This window comes from Solea senegalensis, linkage group LG11, assembly GCF_019176455.1.
Source record: "Solea senegalensis isolate Sse05_10M linkage group LG11, IFAPA_SoseM_1, whole genome shotgun sequence".
Taxonomy (NCBI): Eukaryota; Metazoa; Chordata; class Actinopteri; order Pleuronectiformes; family Soleidae; genus Solea; species Solea senegalensis.
The window spans coordinates 8,526,954-8,548,991 of NC_058031.1; the positions used below are offsets into that span (position 1 = coordinate 8,526,954).

Genomic DNA, 22,038 nt, shown 5'->3' on the forward strand with positions numbered 1-22,038 from the left:
TGCGGTTACAACAGAGTGATCCGCTTTACAGTGCCACTGACGGAGGGAAGGCTGAGCCGCAACAGCTACGCTAGTACGCAGGACGGCAGTGAACTTCAGGCGAAGGAATTAGCCCCAGTTCTCTGAAACATGATTGAGGTGAAATAAATGTGGAAAGAGAATTTTCTGAATTAAAAAATTACACTGGTTCTCTGAAATATGAGAGAGGTTGTTGAAAGAGAACAGTTGGAATAAGGAATGGTGGTTTAATGTAGGAGGTAATTTCATTGGCAGTGTTTTGGCAACGGAAGTTACACATTGAAGCTTTGAGTCATAAAATGACTATTCTGTGAATATTTAGCGGATATATCATTTGCTCTCACCATATGAAAATTGAGAGTATTTAAGGATATGTGTGAGTGACACCGGGCTATGTGAGCCATCGTGTTGTGGAAACCTTCAGTGGTAAAAAATGCTCACAATTTAGTGTTAAAAATGGATATGGTAACTAATGGCCACTTAGTTTGAACCTAAATTTGAACCAAAACCAGTGTAAAAAGGTTCCCTCCTACATGTTCACCTGCCCACACTCAATAAAACAGATGACTTCAGAGTGTGTGACATTCAAGTAATGGTTTTCTTTAACAGTTACGTATGTTTTACATGTTTTTGTTACAGGATTAAGGTTATTGATTTGTTATGTCTGTTTTAGTTTATCTAAGAAGCCACCTGGCAGTTTGCTGAGAGGCTGTGTTAAGTTAAATGTTTGGTTATTTGCCTGGTACTGGGGATTTTTCTTCTGTTCCAGTTTTGGTTACTAAAACCACAGCTTTTTTTGTTTGAGCATGAACTTCTGTTTCCTGGGACCTTCTTCAAGCAAAACACCTGTTCAACCAACTCCATCGCTGCCAGCCACACTCAACAGCCCTATTAGGACGGGAATAGATTTGCATGGGGAGGTGGAGTCATGTAATCTTACCACAGGACATCTGTAAAATGAATGACCAATTTGCATGGGATAAGAAATCTCAGTAAAACAAACACAATTGGGAGGAATTGTAAATTGCTCCGTCTGAGCCCAGTCGCACAGCTGCCACTACAACTAGTTCCATGCACTCAAGGCACATGTTCTCTCACCCTACCCAGTAACTCACAGGAGGGCAAGGGGGGTAGCGAACCCGGTGATCCCCAACCCGGCGAAGCACAAACAACTTCACCCCAACTTCCCGGACACCGAGTGGCGCTGGATGCATGCACTGCAGTCACTACTGCGCTGCTTCTTGATATCACAAGTGCAAACACACACACACCAACATGGTGCCTCCATCCATGCTTGAAAATACACGGAAAATGATTTGTAAACAGGAGATGAAAGATTATTTATGCACATATTTATTGCTGGTGTATTTGCATGAGATTAGTATTACCTGGGGTAATTGTTCCGGTTTTTACCCCATGTTAAATCATCCGGTAATGATTACTGACATGGCAAATTCGGACGGGACTAAAATCACTGAGAAGCCCTGGTAATAATTAATTTGCCCCACCTCTTCATGTAAAACTAAGCTGTCGGTATAGGGCTAAAGAAAGCAAAATCCCTCATTTGTGTAACTTTACTACCCGTAATGTTACAATGAGAAACATCATTTCTCAGAGACTCAGACATGTGTGGCCTAAGTTTGATTAAACTTGGATAAATGGTGTATTTGGGAGTGTGTTATAAATTAGATTAGTTTTATGCACAGGTTATTTAAAAAAGAAAATCACATTTTGGCTTTGTTGCTCTCTGTCCTGAGCGCCTCTCATCAGATGAGCTCAAACAGACACATTAGTTTCATATGTGACAGACGACCTGAGGCTCTCTAGCAATCTCTGAAACTCTCAACTGTTACTGCTGAAATGTTTTATTTCACTTAATGCCAGACTCTATTAGAAGTTTTGCTTTCTTAGTTTTATTTGCAGCATAAAACGTTTGTTCCCTTAGCAACAGATTTAGGTGTGAGGCTGGAAACAGAGCCCAGGAGAGGTGTATAAATCATTGTTCTTTCTTGGATTACGAAATTAAATGTTTGTTTTTGTTGCCAACCGTGAGCAATAGATTTACACATGACCACCTTGATATAGCAAACATAGTTGTAAATTACACATCTACAAGACATGAGGCAACATTTGCATTCTTTTAGAGTCATATTTCTGACAACCTGATACATCAAACTCAAATGTGCAGTCTTCTTTTCACTCTGGTTCTCTCCTCACCAACTCCTGAGGGAAATATCTGACTGTTCAGCTGCTAAACACTGTTCTGTGTTCACCACCTAGTCCCTAATGTCAGTCTGTGGTGTGGAATGGGTCAGGTAAGCATAGACGGGGTTTGTTATTAGCAAAGTACAACACAGGAAGAAAAAAGATGAATGACACTACTCATCAGCAGAGACGGCTAAATGTCTGACTTTCCTGCTTTCAATAATTCTGAAGCAACAGACTGTTTAGCTGTGGGAGGAAATTAGATCAGGTTGGTTTGAAGAGCAATCTGCTGTCATACTGGCTAGTAGAAGCCATGGTAGCCATGTTGTGCCCGGCTGCTTTGTTCACTGACAATGTTAAGGAGTAAGATAACTTTGAAACATCAAGACACACAGACTATTACGATAACCCCCCCCACAACCTTCCTCGTTGTGAATGCAAAAGACTATGACAGTGTCTGCCTCAGCAGACGGCAAGAAATCTTCTTGAGGTGAACATAACGTGAGAGAAGACGCTCCCCATGTGGTCCAGACTAATGAGGACCGGGCCATGACTCATTTACTGTAGGTGTGGTGGAAACAGTTTGCAATAGGAGTACACGTGTGCACAAGTCAAAGCACAGAGCAGCATCAGAGATTTGTTTAGGGCTTCACCTAAAAAAAGAGGAGGGGGTTGCAGGGGGGCTGAGGTGAACCAATAAGCTCACACAATTGATTGCATCACTGCATGCAGTGAATTATCCTCTGGGTCGATGGAGGTGGTGGACGTGGTACTGAAGACTGTCAGGAGAGCAGCTGAAAGCACCACCACAGAATTATGCATGTGACAAAATGGATCCGAGCATGATAAATAAGTAAAACCAGTGCCACAGTTGGGTAAAAAGGAAAAACACACAATGTAAAGTCAGCCATAATAACCTGGCTCTTTTGCAAGCCCGGGGTCAAGTAGGCAATAAAAACACACACACAGGTGTTGAGGAGCCAAAATTCGCCTCTAAATACACGAGAAGCCAGCGGATATAATTTGCCTTTGGACAGAAGGATAAATCAATTCCTTCTGGAGCAGCAACCTGAGCATGTAGCTGACTAACACAAGAGGATTAACACTGATTATAGATCATTCAGGTTCAGCCTCTACCCAAGGGAACAAAAAGGAAAATCATTGCCGTACACAGTGTAAGATAAGCCACATTATTACGGTCTTAAAAGAACACCGAGAACTCCACAAAAGAAGCATGAGAAGCTGTTTTCGCCACCTACTCTGCAAGGCCACAACAAGCACAGGCCCAGCAAGAGTACTGGAAAGTATACTTACTAATCTTACTTTGGTGAAGAGTCCATTACATGTTTCTGAAACTGCATTCACCATTTCTGAGTTACGTCTCAGATTTCCATTTCATGTGGGTGAGATGTCTCAGACTGTTTCATTAAACAACAGAAGTCAAGGCAATTAGTTTGTTTTTGTGTGTGTAAGAGCTTTTAACACAGAACAGGAAGTCAGTCTTACAGTAAATGCTGTCTTCTATAACGAAGGTTAACATCATTTCTTTGCCAGTGACCTCTTCCACAATTGCTCTGATTGCAAATAAGTAAGCAGAAAAAAAATCACTCTACAAGCAACTCAATGGCCTGTTTAGGACAATTACTCCCACGGTGATTCCAGTCGGTGTTTCCTTTGACATGCTTTCTAGGTCAGCGATGGCCTCCAAACATACGACAACGTGCATGTTCTAACCTTTATCTGCAAAGAGCATTTCCCCGCCCCAAAGAAATGTCAGGTATTTTTAAAATGTGATATTTTAATTTGGCATCTATCTTATACAGAGGGCAACTTTTATTTTGAGTAAGCAAACTCACATTTCACAGAGTGCAGTATACAATCCACATAGTCTTTGCAATATTATATCAGCAAAGTAAATTGCATGAGTCTATGGTGTAGGAAAGAGTAGCTCTGGCACATAACAACCTGAATGTCACCAAAGGGCAAAGGTGAGAGTAATTAGAATATTTGTCACTTTCTTGGATCTGCTTTTAGGGCTAGGGTTAGATTTGGGTTTAGATTAAGGTTAGGCTGAGGGACTAGGGGATGAATTATGTCTCTCGCTAAGATATAAAAGCATGTTTATGTGTGTTTTTATTAAATCAAAACCAACATGTTCTTTTGGCACTTTCTTACAAGTGAATAATATATCTATTATTCTATGATATCTATATCTATATATCAACATATCAAGTATTACTGCATGCTTTATTATTGTGCTGTGTATTTTAGTGAAGGACAGTACCCTGTACCCTGACTTCCAGAACAGGTGTTTCAGTCTGTTTATCCTTCAGCTAAATATTTACAGCTCATAATGTTCAAGAGAGACACTAATCTCTACTCCCAGTCTAGATTTTATTTCAGATTGTCACTTTTTGCAATTTGTTACCTCGGACAAGGATGTGCAGAAAATATTCTCTTGGGGAGTGGCTGTAGTGTCCTCTGCTGTTTAAAGAGAAGGACAAAGGGGGATGATCTGATTGGTCACCTCCTTCAAAAATCTATTCCCTATCCCACTTGAAAATTAATCAGCGCCTTGAATGTGCTTATGAAGCCCTGTCTGTGCTTTGTACCATGTGACTTTGACTCATTGTAGTTCGCTCAGGACTTCACTTGAAGTCATAGATGTATTTGTTAAAGGCAGGGTTGGAGATCCTAGAAAAACAGTTCGATCATTCTACACTTTGAATTCAAACAGCACAGGAACGTGCAGTGCTTGTTCACGAAGCGTTTCGCATGGATGTACGAGCGCTGCTCACTTCTTTGCTTCTTTGCTTTGCTTCAGTTGTCGCCACCGTTCAAACGCAGCACCCATGTTCACTCTGGTCTTGGATTGCTCTGCATCAGCCTTTTTCTTGGCAGTAGCTTTCCCAGAAAACGTCTTTCTTTTGCGACCAGCACCTGTTGTTGGCAACTTTTTACTTTTCTTGTTTGATTTGGCAAGCTGGCATAAGCTCTGGCGTTGTCTCCTGAACATGCATGATTAGTGCACAAAGAGGGGCACACGCATGGAGGGAGGGGGTTTGATTGATGCATCACGATCCAATTAATTAGTTTGGGTTGTTCATTATGAATGGATGAATGGTGTTTTTACAGGCCTGTCCGTGCCACAGGTTTTTGTGACTATGCATTAATTAATTGGTTATATTCAGGATGTGAAGCGGATTTTAAGCAATACAGTCAAAAATGCTCCAGGATATGGAGATACCCTACCTTTAATGATATATGTTGAAACATATCTGTTTAGGAAAGTTGGCAGGGTCCTTATTTTCTTGTGTGCGTGTAGACAAAGTGTTGATCCTGCAGATGCATGACTTCAAAAGTGCTGTGGTGTGTCCAACCGGGTCAGTCCTCACCAGGGATGCACTCACCACAATTCATCTTTCAAATGAACCATACATCAAGAGCCTCCCGTCCTTGCAAAACCTCAAAAACACATTGGATCTGCTTGTGTCTGGTGGCCCAGCTTCTGAAACTAAGTAGAGTTCAAAGAGAACTGAGCTAAGGCTCGAGCTTTGTGTTCCTGAGGGACCGGGGCCTTGAGAATAAAAATCGAAATCAGTATGTGCTCAGGTATTCACCTCAGGAGCTTTAATGCAACTGTCTGGAATCGTTCCATCCATCTGTGAGACTGGACTGAAACTGTGAATTACCCTGGAAAAGACGGTGAAAGGAGAGAATTAAGTATGACTGGACTCAAGAGGTGCAGGGATGAAAGCATTTACGGGACAGTGGGACATTCTGTGAACACAGATATTGTGATTGCAATATCATCATGGAGTATCGTGGTACAATTACCAAAGATTTTGACTTTTTCTTTCACTTGACCACCCCGTACTGACCAGACTAGATGCCTGGAATAGATTGTGGCTTGGGTCCAATTTTTCTTTCCCTAACTCGACCAAGTCCGAGAGAGCAGTAACCAAACCTGAGCAGGATGCAGTCCCAATAGTTGTGTAAATGACGTGTCAATACCCTCAATACGACTCAAACCCAAATATTCCTATCGTACAAAGCCACATTCACCTGGCCTCATAACTGCAAAGTTAACATTTCTTTCATCGGATAATCGGATACAGATATGGTTTTGTTTCTGCGGCCATGCAGTGGTCGAGTGTGTGAACATAAATCTGGTGATTCTACTGCTAGAAACTGAATTTGAAAAGGTCAACATGAAAACACACACATTTGCCATAGCCAGGATCTGCTGTCTAGCGCTTTGTCATGACACTGTGCTAAGAATAAAGGACTAGAGGTCATGCAGCGATGTGATTTAATTCCTAGGGTGGTTACTTTTCACCTGTTCGGGGTACATTTCTGTCATTATCTGTGATGCGTTTAGTGGCTGTGATGGCGTTGCCGCTGCTGACCTTATTCTCACTGAGCACCAATTGTCCGGCGATAGCAGCCACACCAGGTCTGTCAAGCTTTCACTGCACATGAGACTAAGGGTTCTGTCTTTTTTTAGCCTTTCTAAAATAAAACCCACATGAGCAAAAGTGTCAGGAAAGGGGTTTAACTGTGTGTGTCTTCATTCAGCCTCATTGGATTTAGTGAAGTGTTCACTCCAGCAGCTCCAGTCCAATTACATTACAGGAAATAGCATTGCGTTTCCCAAACACATCAATTAGTCCTCACTGCCTCTTGTACAATTGTAAATGTTTCACAATTCAATGAAACCTCAAGCTTAAATCGCTTTGTGAACTAAACTGCAAAAACATGTTATGTTACATGGAATGAATTTACTATTTATAGTTTGTTTTAATGTGAAATTCACACTTCAATCAAATATTGTTTCTGTTGTTTTGTTGTTAATGTCTTGTTCGTAAAACAGCAGCCGCTGAGGACACAGACTTTCTGCTGGAAATGTAACCTCTGTCTCAGAGACAATAACAATTGACCGTTAATAAAACTGTATAAACCTTATACAGCTTCATTGCTTCCATTTTCCCTGTCCGAGTCCTGATGAACGTTGAGCACTGAGGTGTTTTCCTGACCCACAAAGGGAGATATAATTTCCTGATCAAGTAAGGCTGAGGCCGGATATTTCAGGACTTTTCTTTCCACTGGTGTGAGCTGTTTCGATTTCCTCTCTGAATGCAGGGCATCTCTCAAACACTGACATATTCTCCTCACTCTTGGCCAAACGCCACAGCAGCAGTGGCCATGAAATCAGGTCCTCATCAAATCATATTACGTGTGCATTGTATAAGAGGTCGGGGACACACGCATTACCAAGCAGAATCTGCTGAGCCCCTTTATCTTCTTTTTGTATTTAAATTACTGCACTTTTTTTTTTTTACCTTGGTTGGTATCCAACAGTGGTGGATACAAACCTGTGTGTGTTGCAGAGCCTACACATCATGATGGGGGTTTTATGCAGAGGATCCACAGAGAAAATCTGTGACGAGAATCCTTAACAGGGCAGTCCATCATTGTCAACACTGAGGCAAAAAAGAGCCAATAAATACAGAAGGAGAGGAAAACACACTTCCGGTAAAAAAAATATAGATTAACAAAATGTCATCAAAAGTTTGAAAAGTGGAGAAGGTCTGCATAAAGGATTTTATTTGACCTCTTCCTCAGATTTCTGATTAATGCACATATGGCATCTTAAATACTCCAAGTCCATGTTAACTAACATGTAATGTATCACAACAATTATCAGTAATACAGTGCATTTATAGTAATAAATGGGTACAGAAATGGCACTGATGTGGTCAGATTAGACGTTTGACTCATTCTTAAAGACAATTGTCATGTATGTAAAAGTATTATTATTATTATTATTTTTATTCTCATTATTACCCAGGAAAGTGGGAGGACTGCTGTCTCCTGAGGTGTGACTGCACTGAGGTGATTACAGCATGGTAATACATGGAGCTATGATATGGATCCAGCACTGTAAAGGCTGATCTGAGGCTCATCCACTGTCACACCCACCCGTGTCTGATCATTGTGTTTGTTTTCCACACATGAAAATCCTGAGTGTGCAACAGAGTGTTTCTGTCTGATGTTAAAATGTGTTGCCCTAGTTATCATTTTGTAATTGGTCAAGTGCACAGCTTTGGTCGGTAGCATCCAGCGACAGGCGATTAGTTACCACACTGGTTGGAAAGCCTGCTGCTTCACTGTCATGTCACGCACGTTAATACCAGCATACCTGACTGTTTTTAATTACATGCATGGCTGGGGATTAGCTTGTCAAAGACAGTGGGAGGGCAGTGATCTACCTCAGGATATATAGCCAGTGGTAAAGGTGACCTGCAGGTCATTATGAGAGCTCAAGTAACTCATTACTTCCTTCGACATGTTTTCACCTGTGGCAATGATGATGTCCCACTAAAAAATTCACACAACTCATTGCATGTGTGATTTATCGCAGCAGTTATACCTACAATTGTCACAATAGGGAAAATGATTCATATTATATTAAGGTATGCAAATCACCTGCCTTCTACCGTTAAACCTTTGGAGCCGACACTAAAGCATTAAAGCTTGAAAAAATTACCATTTGTACAGTAAAAATTTACTTTTTAACTCTTTTTTTTCCTGGAAAAAAATAGCATGACTTAATCCAGATAAAATTAGTTTTGCATGTATTAAGATTTATTTTTTAATAAACTGTACCTTGAGTTTCTCTGGTTTCCTCCCACAGTCCAAAGACATGCAGATTTGGGGATTTGGACACTCAAAATTGACCATGACTGAGATTGGCACAGTGCCCCGTGACTCTCACATGGAGGATAAAGTGATAGAAGATGGATGGATGTACACTGAGTTGTTTTAGGTCAGGGGTGTCAAACATACGGCCCGTGGGCAGAACCGGCCCACCCAAGGGTCAAATCCGGCCCGCAGGATGAATTTGTTCAAATTTCACGTTATGATTACAGTCTGCTCATAATGTGACACCCCTGTTTTAGGTGCACACGGGGGACAGTGGTTTTGACTGTTGCTTCACAGCAATGAGCCCCTGGATTCCAACCTGTTGGCTGACTGTGTTCATAGTTTTCATGGTTTGCTGCTGGCAAAGACATGCAGCTTTAGGTGAACGTGAGATTAGAAATAGTCTGTAGAGCTGTTTTCAGAGACATGGATTAGGGCTGTTTATATTTGATGAGCACAGCGGGGGGAAAAAAGTCCTCAGTAACAAACCCTCACATGTAGATGTACATTTGCATTTCCCCAGGTTTAGCCACATTTATTCTGTATTTTTCTATTTTTTAGCTCAAAGTGTCTTTTCTATCTTCCATATAATTTGTACTAAATTTCAGAATGTTTTTAACAAACCGTCCAGATCATTATTTGTAATTTGTAGCCCTTTTGAGAATCGTTAAAGCGAGACCTTTTGCGGCATTGACTGTTGCGCCTCATGTGATGATTAGCAGATAATGATGAATGTTACTCACTGTAACAGTAAAGTCAGGCGAATGCATTTCCATCCACCACTCTTGAGCAGGTTAAGACAAACGGCTAATTCTCCAGTCATGTGCCATTAAACTGTTGAGGAACGGGACGATCGATATATACATAAATAAAGCTTGTGAAGTTGTTCGGTGCAGGGTAAGCGCTCACACTGAAAATCCACATAAAGTTGAATTTAAATGCACTTAACAAGGTCATAACGCAATCTTTTACGACAGTTTGGAAAACATTGTTGTCATTATGTTGTCTATCATTTTAATATGAGTGAGAATGGGCTGGATAACTGCCGAACAGTGTGTTGTAACACATGAGCTGAAGCTACTGCAAAGTTTTTTTTGCAGTAACATATTCAGTGTTTCACTTTCTGGGCAAATCCTGACTTTCTGCTTCAGAATCATTTCTCAAGTATGTTCTTTCTTTTCTTTTTGGAGAACACAGTCTTTATGTTGATATATTAGCCCACCGCCTCTACAGACACATGAAATATGCACATTTAATCTATGCATCTACAGTTAAATAATGGAACTTGGCTTCCAGAGTGTGTGATTATAACTTGCCGTTCTCTGGCTGGGTTTCAAGAGTTGCTTTCATGGAAAGCATGAAGCCTTTACTCCTCTCATGCCCCGTCTTTCAGTCTCGTATTTGTTTCACAGACATAAACGTGAGCGATCAAAATTCAGCAGGCTATTTTCATTTTCACATCTTCCGTGTTCCCACAGTCAACCCGTGGACCAATTTTCCCACCAATGACGAGCTGTAAGGTCATTCCATCAATTCTTGTCAGCGCAGGTAGCATTATTTCAGACTGGGAAGTGTCTGCTTTGCACAGGGGACGCTAATATAATCACAGGATGAAATGTCACAACAAACCTCCAATTTCCACCCGTTCTGTGCAAAGAGGGAGAATAAAAATCTAATTCCGCCTTCGGTTTTAATGAAATATGATCCCCCCCTGTGTTCAAACATCTCCTGTTGATTACTGCTCATACTTTCACAGCAAAAACATTTTTTTGGCATGGTCACAAAACTACATCAGCATGCACAAACGTTTCTATGCCCCTTAGTCCTTTGTCATGGGGTTGTTATTGAATTTGTCCTCTCCCAATGTCTTCTTCTTGTGTCATGTTTCCTGTTTCCTCGGGGGATTGTTAATGGCAGTATAAGTGAAAACACAAAATATAGGAAGTGGCAGAGATTCCAGGAAATGGGAATGATACGCTCTGAATTAATGTTGAGCCTAAGGCGCCGCATGTTCTAGGTGCACTATGACAAACACATTTTCTTGCAGCTCATTGCAAGATTTATAGGCAGGCACACAAAAGTACTGTCTATGCCTAATTCTTCATTGTGTATAATGAACTATCTTATTGACTTATTCATTAAAACGGTTCTGTCGTCTGAACCTAAAGCTGCAGTAGGCGGCATTGCTGGAAGAACTCAAAATATTCATGTTTTTGGAGTCACTGCTTTCTGTCCTGAGCTTCTTATATCAGATAAACATAGACAAGCACGCTTGTTTCACATGTGACGGATAATCCCGGACTATCTCTCCATCTCTGAAACGCTGTCCTGATATGGACACATGTTTAATTGCGTCTGCCTTTCTAGACACTTTCTGTTTGTTAGGTTTTTGTCGGTGCATCTGCAGGACTGTGGACTTGGCACAGAGGTGCTGCTTCATCTCGACACTGTGGAAAGTGCCTGGCCTTACACTCCTCTCCTCTTGAGGAGACAACGTGCAGGCGCTGAGGATTATACACTTCCACCGCAGGGTCATGCCAAACTTCTAAGCCCTTGTTTTTAAAGAGAAACTCCATTTATCTCTTTTAACCCAGTGACTGTTGGCCATCAGTATTAACAAATTAGTTTGCTTTTTTTTGCCAGCCATTAGAGACTTTTCCCCGTTTGCCCTTGCACAACTTTTTAATGGGAAACATTTGCTTGTAATAAATCAACAATATAAGCCTTCAATCTTTGTCTGTGTGCTTGTGTGAGCGGGATTTAGCCGTAGAGTACGTGCTGGCAAAAAGCTTTGTTTTCTCAGTCATGTTGCATGGCCAAGTATCAGATATTATGTCTTATCCAGGACCACATAGGTCTTGTTTGGACTGCAGCTGAAATTGGATTTTTAAGCATATCCAGATTGATTTAATTTTTTTTGACAGGCTGCACAGTTAAAATATACATGAGATCCAATTTTTCTAAAGCTGATTCAAACCACATCGGAGGTGGTTTCGAATGCCATTCTAAATGTCTCGGTCACTCGACAACAATAACATAGGTCCGGAGAGACGGAAGTTAATTAAAGGCATTTTAAACGATCGACACAGTGGAAGACAATAGTTTACAAACATGGGATAAAAGCATGGAAGACAACGACAGACCATGTCACCAGACATCACCTCGCTCCACTGCTGCTCCAGTGGCGATGGCAAACAGGAAAGGCGACACAACTCGGCCGTCTCCTCCTTTTCTGACACTTCCTTGCAATCAAAAGAAAGTTTGCACCATTTGGGACAAGCGCAGTTTTCTGTCGTTCATTTTGTTTAGACTACTTGTTTTGCAGCCTGTAACTATAGAAATCCAGACAATGTCAACATGGACACGTGCAGATCGGATCTGATCACTGATATATATAATGTGACGAATGTCAGGAACATCAGATTCTGAGCGGATATGCTTTCAAATACAAGATCCATGACACAGATCTGAGAGGGAAATCAGAATCGTCAGTTGGGTCGGGGACAAATGTAGTTGCGAGGCTGTAAACAAAGAGGTGGTGGAGAATTGTTCTTCACATCACTTGATTTTATGGAATTATTGATTCATTATTCCGAGCTACATTTAATAGTAAAGGAAGGAAAACTATGTTAAAAATGGCAGCAGAGTTCTTTATTCTGTGGCGAGTATAAAACAATGTGGTGTTGCATACACATTACACCCTTGGTTTGTCCCTTGAGCTTTGGCATTTGTATTTAATTTAACCTTCCATGCATGCAACTTCTCCATCTAATTAGTGGATATGCTTTTTTTAAATGTAATAGACCTCCTCCTCCTCATTATCTTGTCATTGCCTGTGGAGGGGTTCCAGTTTTAGAAGGAAAACATCTCACGTCTGTTAGCCACCGGCGAACAGATGAAACAACTGACACCCTGCTGCGGACTGAACCTCCTGAGATACGTGTGAAAATAAGTCCCTATAAGACACAGTAGGACATGGACATACAGGATATAGATGTTCAAGAGAACATATGATGTAATGTAATAGGAGTTTGGATTCTTATTGTGTTGAGAGTGAACTTCAAGTCAGTGCAGCCTCAAAACTGAAGCTTCCACCTCATCGTGAATTAGTGGCATAATGTTGCTTCATCACCATGCCCCCTGGTGGTCATATGGTGTAATAGTATGTCAAGTCGAACCAATTAAAAATACACAATCCATCCAAGTTGAATCAAATACTGTGTCTGTGACTGTTAATGTCAAAACAGAAAACTCTTATGAGTCCAGACATCAGTTAAAAGTATTTGTAAACCCAGCTGTTGATATAAAGCAAACTATATACCCCAGTTCATGGGCATTTTCTTCACTGTGAACTGAAAGAACATTCGCTCCAAAGTTTCTTCAAATTCTGAACGTTGATGGCAATTTGCAAATGTCTCAAATCACTGGAATAACTTTTATATATCGCTTTCTGTACTTCAAAGTTAAAGCCATTATCTGTTGTAATTCAAAGTAGAAATAAGTCCCCATAAGACACAGTAGGACATGCACATACAGGATATAGATGTTCAAGAGAACATATGATGTAATGTAATGTAAGAAAATTATGTGGAAACTTATTTTCTTGGAAAAAAAAGGCGTTGATGAAACCAAAAAGTGTGTTTTTTAAAAAATTGTGGATGAGGAAGAAACACATTTGATTAGTTTTTTCATTCCATTGATTTTGTATTATCATGAGTCTCGCTCTATCAACTGTGACATTTTTACAAATGCACTCATCCATCCATTCAGAGACTAAAATGCCACAAACGGCAAGAATGACACAAAGTTCTTGTTCACATCTTTCAGACACAGAGACATGTTTGTCATTGTTCACATTTCTTATACCTTTTTTTTTTTTTTAAATGTATTTAAAAGTAAAAATATTGATGCCGCTGATTGTTTTAGGATCGAATCAAAGGGCAGATTTTATTTTTACCAGGCAGTCACAGAATGCTAAGTGAGTTACAGCGGCGTATATGATTTTCTTTGGCAACAAAAATGCATTTTTGGGACTATTAGACCGTAAAGGTCACATTTGATTAGATTTATTTTGATATTGGATGGCTTTACATTTGTATATGTGAAAGCCCAGACACACAATTACAAAAATCTGAATATGACTAAAACACTTTTCAGAAAGTGTTTTAGAATGGTGCTTCAGGCTCTTGTGCCTATAGCGTTAGACCAGGACTGCCCAAAGCTGCCAAAATCGGCCCATTAAACGTTTATTATATACCCCACCCATGCTCTAGGGGCTCTAAAATGGTACGAGGGTGTCCTTGATGGTGTCACAGGAATTTGATATCATTGAAATTTGCACTGCGAGGTCTCTATGAGAAATAGATTCCTGCACCCTATTATCAGGTATCAGCCACTGGAGATGGTTTCGTGTTATGTGTTATACAGAATAAACTGTATATGCAGCAGCAAAATTGTATGGCATCTTCTGGGGTTTGTTTTTTTTTTCCTTCTTGTTACTGACGAGATCCATATGAAAAGGTCAGTGGTTAGGGAGGCAGTGCAGGGTGTGCACATTTTCTCTGGCACAAATTGAATAAAGGTGGCACCTCAGCATTGACCTACAGCACTGACTGACCTATTCATTAGGGGAATAGATCTAAAAATGCACAAGCTTCCAAAGCAGATGAACAAGGCCCCATTTACTTATTTTATAGCTACAAGATACTTGATTTAAATCTCTAATTGATGTCTTATTCAGGTGCAAACTTGATTTAACAACGCGTGAGGTGTAAATGTTGTAGTGATGGACCCACAGAAGAAGATGGAGAGAATGTAAGATTCATGAGGCGATGCCAGCTGGTTTTCCTCTGCGTCTATTGAATATGTAATCAGGCACTTGTTTGCTGACACATGCGTCATCAAGCCTGAAGTCAGTGTTTTAGTTACAGTATGTTCTATATTGCCCCTGTGCTCTAATCAGGGCCTGTAATTACTGTTAATTTATCGAATAGTTGGGCGAGCGAAGCATGTTCTGAGTGTCACCCAGTCTGTGTTTAAAACGTGTCCTATGTGGGCACTAGTGGTAATTCATTTTTGCAGGGTTTATGTACAAAATCAATATCTGGACCGGAGCTCAAACTGTGTAGTCCCACTCACTGAACTGAAACACACCCCAAGAGGTTGTAATCCTAATGGTCCTCGGCTACAGGAACTGTAAGTGCTGTTGCTGTAACAAAAACACCAAACTCCATTTAAAAGCATTGACATTTTTTTTTTGTTTCCTCACTGAAATTAAGAGTCGAATGTCGGTTTCAACAGAGCTTCCAGTTTGTTTTCCCCGCTGATCCACGGCTTCACTAGAGATGTGATTATAGTAATTTAAGCCTCAGACTGTCACACAGTCTTCTGGTTTGCAGGGCGGGGTGGGAGAAAATGAGCCGACTTCTCTCTTGATTTTTAACAGCAGTAAACATTTACCTGAGGAGGTCATAGTCTCACTCCTTTTCAATAGATCATACTTATGTAAATGATGTTCCTATTTAGAGAAAAATAGACTGCTGTTGTCATCCAATAGCAGCAGGTGATGTCTGGTTGCAAAAAACTTGGACATGGTATCGACCAAATCATTAACCTGGAGGCTTCAATATAGGAGTTTGGATTCTTATTGTGTTGAGAGTGAATTTCAAGTCAGTGCAGCCTCAAAACTGAAGCTTCCACCTCATCGTGAATTAGTGGCATAATGTTGCTTCATCACCATGCCCCCTGGTGGTCATATGGTGTAATAGTCTGTCAAGTCGAACCAATTAAAAATACACAATCCATCCAAGTTGAATCAAATACTGTGTCTGTGACTGTTAATGTCAAAACAGAAAACTCTTATGAGTCCAGACATATGTTAAAAGTATTTGTAAACCCAGCTGTTCATATAAAGCAAACTATATACCCCAGTTCATGGGCATTTCTTCACTGTGAACTGAAAGAACATTCGCTCCAAAGTTTCTTCAAATTCTGGACGTTGATGGCAATTTGCAAATATCTCAAATCACTGGAATTATTTTTATATATCACTTTCTGTACTTCAAAGTTAAAGCCATTATCTGTTGTAATTCAAAGTAGAACTATTTCAATAAACTAACTGATAAGTGAAGTTGAGAAATGCTATTTTATATATTATTTTAAAATTATCATCAGAGAAAACATGCAGTGAACCTAATCAGTATCTCAGTGTCTTTTGAGTAATGGGTTCCAAAACATTAGTGATTTAGTCTTTACACATCTTTGCAGGGGAACTGCACTATTGCCCTCTAAAACTGCACATTACTGTAATTCATGTGATGAAGTGCACAGACCCCACATCTAATTCTACCCCATCAACCCTGCAAGCGTGACAGCAGTGTCAGCCCCAGAGACCTGAAGCTTTCACCGTGACAGACAGCTCAACAGTCATTATGACAAAACTGTTACATGAACACAACCAGGCAGTGAACCTCTGAGGCAGAGGAGGCGCACAACACTTCATGAGGAAAAGGGGGAAAAAAAGGATGAAGAATGTGTCATTGCTTTTTCACCCCCTCCTGAAAGTTTCTCATCAAACTTTAAACCACCCTAACATGCAGTTTAACTTATCACAGCTGACTTTGTGCGTAGGAAAGTAAAAGTAAATGATTTATCTCCATAAATATGAAAGAAAAATAACAATAAAATAAAACTTTGCCAGTAATTTGTGTGATTAAAGGAATACTTAAACCATTTGCATTTGAGTAGCGCTAATATTTTTGAAAGATTGTGCTTCCTAACTTCAGTTTCCCCTGAGTTGAGAAATATCTTCATTCTTTTCTTTGTTGGACACGTGGTCCTGTTAGCGTAACTGTTAGCAAAGATGGCGGACACTGTTTACATTCTGGGAATGAGGTCCCGTCCCCCTACGAGTGGGTCTAAAAAGCGCAGAATTAGCGTTGCAGTTTCAAGCCTCGGACCACGCGTCACTGGTGGGCACGTAACAAAAAAAAGAATGAAGACATTTCTCCACTCAGAGGAAACTGAGGTTGGGAAGCACAATTTTTCAAAACTACTACCCCTATTCTAGTAATACAACGCTAAATGCAAATCAGTGAAGTATTCCTTTAAAGCAAAGCTTGACAACCATGCCGCACATATACTATACAGTGTATATATATATGTACATATATATATATATGTATATATATATATATATATATATATATATATATATATATATACATATCATCCAGGGTTTGGGGAATGGTGTCAAACAAGTGGCTTGAAGCTGCAAATGTTCACTCGTCACATAATCTAGAGACATCCAGTGAGTTTCTGAGCTGGATTTATCGACATTACGTGTACAGAAGTTAACAGCTTCCCTGCAGGAGTTAATGATGATAACGATTGTCCTTCCTCATTGCCTCATGTGCTTTAAAAGAAACATCAGAGTGAGGAAGGAAATATTCATTACTACTAGTCAGCCAATGTGTTGTCTTCATTTTTCATTTTATGGTGTGCATCTGTCACTAATGAATCACGACTAACCCGCTGCCTTTTACTGCCACAAACGACAGCAACTCCCATGACCCCACGCTGCTTCCCGATGTCATCACTGCGGCTTATTGTTTTGACTGAGCAACTCCTGGCAGCCAAAAAATGACATACTGTGGATGTAACTGTCTGAAACCTAAAATAACTGCAAATGTCAATGATGAATTCTTAATATTGAAAGTCCTTCTCTGTACGAGAATGGAAAGGTAGGCACGCAGCAATAGTCGTGGGGGTTTAAAGGGTCAACTAAAACTCAACTATTGCGTATTTACATGTTACGTTGCAGAATAATGTAATGCACATGGCAAAAAAGGGGACATTTCTCTCGCTCTACTGCATTTCTCCTTGCCTTGTGAGGCTCTGCTCACTCGAGGCCTGATTCTTTAATCAATAAACCAATGTTTCTGCTTGATGGCACAGCACAGGCCTTTGCCCAGTGCGCTGGTCTGGTGAAACACACGGCAGGTTTCTGCATTACTCATCCCCCCTAACACTTTCACCAGTAATGACTCTGATGCATTTTGTGGGAGAAGACGGCAGCACTTAAACGTGGTACAAGACACTGTGGTTTGGTCTCTACAATGGAGGTTTTTTCTATATTATTATTTATTTATGGAGATTCATTGGGGCTGCCCATAGGCAAACGGAAAGGGAACTTGGCTTGTGACCCAAGGATTGCCAGGTTCTGGTCCCCACCAGGGCAAGGGCTTGGGTCCGCTAAGCAATCCCAATCCCCATTGCTCATTGTTAATTGGACACTCTCAAATGACCCGAGCCACAGGGGGCACACGTAGTAGACTACATGGTCCCAAACCCAGATAAATGAGAGGGTTGTGCCAGAAAAGGGCAACCGGTGTAAAAAAAAACACTGCCAAACCAAATATGCAGATCATCCGCTTTGGTGACCTTCAAGAGAGGGAGAAAGACAAAAAAATAAAACAATGGATTCATTCACATTCACAGTAACTCCACAGCTGTCCCACTGAGGAGATTATAGTTACAGTTATGTCTAGAAACCAGCGCCCTATGGGACGTCCCGGTTGCCATTGAACTTCAAAGTTTCAATGTGGAGGAAGCTACACCAGAGCAGTGTTCAGAGAAACACTGATGATGAAAGCAGTGTCTCTTCTAATTTTCTTCCCAGGCTTCCTACAGTGGAGATGATTGGTATTCAAGCCAGTGGGTGTGACTTTTGCCTTTAGTGAAATAATTATCATGAAAAATGTGGTCCACTTCATCCAGTCATTATGTCCTCAACCTCCTCCTCCTCCTCCAAACTTGGTTTTCTGACCTGACTCTGCTATATCTATTTGGTTTTAAGCTCAAGTGTCATCAAAATACCTTTTGTGTTATCTAATCTTACACCTTTCCACTTGTGTTAAGGTGCAGAGCAAGGATTAAAGGCTTGTGTGGATACCTGTGAATACATACACACCCCCTAATGCTGTTTCCTGGAAGGGAAAAGGTGCAAAAAAAATAAATAAAAATGTGTTTTATTATTCTAATAATTGCAGCAATAATGGCAGAAGCCTTTGAGGACTGGTGGTTGCTCTTTTCGTGGCAGCTGAGACAGACACTTTTTTGGCATATTATCTCTCACAACAGAAACAGATGTGTCTCCGGTGTTCCTTTGTGGTCTACAGTGAAATGTTGTATCAATAAAACACAGCGACAGTAGACTGTTGGTATGAATTATTGAAAGGCACAGTGGTTCAGATGGGGTTCTAATCTCCACAGTGCAGTTAATTTGATGTTCTTGTTTTTCTATTTTGGATTCAACCTGCAATGCACCATCTGTCCCCTGCAAACGCCGCGGACGAAGCGGAGCAGACCAGTGGGGCCGGAATGAGTGATCCACGGGTTCTATAATGTCCTCCGCCGGCCAAGGTCTTGTTTAATAAACCCCAAGATGAGATGGGCGTGAGAGAAATGATGTGATCAAAAATAAGCCTCGTCAATTCAAGCCCACACACCTGAAGCTGCAGCTGACAATGAAAGTGGAATTTGTAATGAGGGCAAGTGTGTGTGTGTGTGTGTGTGTGTGTTTGAAGGAGAGGTGGCTTAAAAGAGCATCCAGGAACTACACAGGCTTAGGGGATATGTTTTGTAACCTGTGCCAATGCTCTAGAGTGAATATCAAGATCTAAAGCAGGCAGTTGATCAGCAGGAAGTGTGTGCTCAGCAGAGTGTGAGCTGCTGATCTGAGCTCTCATTTATCGCACTGGGAAAGTCTTGTGTTGCCTTTCACATGAATAGCAGGTGGGATCAGTGCGGTGACATTTTAGCCTTGATTGGAATACAAACAGCCAGCTCAAGATTTAACAAATTGGTCATCGGAGATAATGGGTTATTTTCTCACAATAGCATCAGGACTAATCACAATCGATTTGTAACTAATGTAGGGACACTGTGGGATGCTGTACATTCATACTGGAGGCAAATGGAAGCAACAGCGTTTTTTTTATACATATAAATATATATATATGTTTATATATATATACATATATATATGTTTATATACATATACATATATATTCGCAATTCTTCAAAAAAACTAATAAATAATAACGTGCATACTACATTAAGTATTCTGGGGCAGATGTGAAGAAGTTCATTTGCCAACATTTTACAGAGAAACTACAGAGAAGGAAACTGTCGCAGCAAAGTTGAAAACGATGCGGAAGCAGATGGCGTTGGAAACAAACACGTGAAAAATGTGAGGAAAAGCATTTGGGTTTCAACTAAAATGTGACTTATCACTTCTTTGTAAGAACATTTGTAGTGATGCATTACTCCAGCTGTAGTATATTATACATGTTTTCTGATATTCAGCTGGGAAAAAAATGACACCAACCAGAAATCCAGATGAGTTTGGTGTGTTTGTTATAGCAACAGCAGTCCAAAGATCAGTGGGAACATGAACTGTTTCACTTCACTGTTACGATGCATTTGGAGCTCCAGCATGGAACACGTTGTGTAGCTTAAAAGATGCTTACAGACACCTTTATCCTCATTTCCACCACACTTGGTACATCAAACAATTGTTTGCTTTTCTGTTGCCAAACATTGAGAATGGAACCAAAATAACTGATGTGTACCATCCCACTTTTTGGCACCCTTCCGTTGAGTTACAAAGCACAGTGGTCTGTTATGAACGACAGGGGAGAAATGGCCGCCTGCAGCCTCGTCTCTCACAAAGCTTGTCTTCTTCTTGTGATGAACAACCACATGCCAAGAAGAGAGCACATGGATTGCTGATCCATTGTTGCGCTGTGTTTACTGTGTCGCGTTTTTCCTTCTTTGTGTATGTTTGTCAGGTGACGCAGCTGCATAAATATGTCGTTTGCATATCTAGTCCACAGACCCTGTGGTGGAAAGTCAGATTAGGGCGAACCATTACAGACCACACAGTGGTGAGCTGAACTGCACAGACTGACAGAACAGTAAATTCGTATGGGATTAGTAAAGTAATGATATTACTTTATAACTGAGTAATGATAATTTACAATTCAGTAACTTTTCCAGCTCGATTCACCGGGTGCAAAAGCTGTGCATTAGCTTGCAACACGCGTCAGCGTTGTGTGTTTGCCTTTGTTCTCAGTCAGCCTCTCACTCATCACTGAACTCACCAGTAACTTTTCTTTGTGTCATGTCCCTCAAGTTGGTCCTCTCCCTCCCCCTCATCTCATTACATCTACAGCAGAAGCCTTGGGGATTTTTTTGAGCACATTTTCTACTCCTGTGGATGCTTCTTTGCCTGAGTTCATTCTTGGCCCCTGGGAAAAATTTGCATCGAACATATTTCTTTTTCCGTTTTACTGTGTATACAGTGCATCTGCAATGCATCTGAAATTTGCATGCAAAAAGTATACATTTGTCTATACTTTCCATTCAGAAAATACAAGCTTCCAAACTGTCATTCATGACTGATTGTAAAAAACAATCATAAATATCACTTCAAAGTAAAGTAAACCTAAAACTATATGTTCTTCTATTATGTTAGTGCTGTTTGTTTTAAGCTTACTAATCACCACATTGTGGGCCCTGTTTGGTGAACATAACCACATCTATATGCAAGATTTGTTGATGCATATAAGGAGACATTTCATACAACCCCCAACCTACACATCCTCCACCATTATGTGAAGCAGCTTGTCTTTAGCTTCCATGTGGCAGAAATAATTTACATCAGTGGCAACATAACGTGCAATGGCATTTCATGTCCCCACAGCTCAGTCTTAGATGCCAGTGGCACCGGGGGATGTACGTTCAATTCCTCCACTGAGGCTGATGTGAGGTGACAGTGGATTTGGTCAGGATTGGTTGACAAGCGCTCTGTGAACAGCGGCACACCCTTGAAAAAGAAGCCAAAATGGATATTTTCCCTGTCTCCTGTGCACCTGCTGACACAGCTAAAGTTTTTCAAGCAAAAGATGTCAAAACATTTTACATGAACTCACAACAAAAACTCTTTTTTTGCAAGATAAAATGTAATTAGGATAGATAAGCTAATGAATATAGATTACAGTTATTTGCAACGGATTAAAAATCAAGGCTGCATGCAAAATCCAGCGT

General features: G+C 40.6%; 1 protein-coding gene across 1 annotated transcript in view; it reads right to left on the reverse strand.

Moving 5' to 3' along the window:
* The window catches only part of syt6a (synaptotagmin VIa), a 55,795-nt gene that overhangs the window by 32,750 nt on the left and 1,007 nt on the right, over positions 1–22,038 (reverse strand). The window lies entirely within an intron of this gene.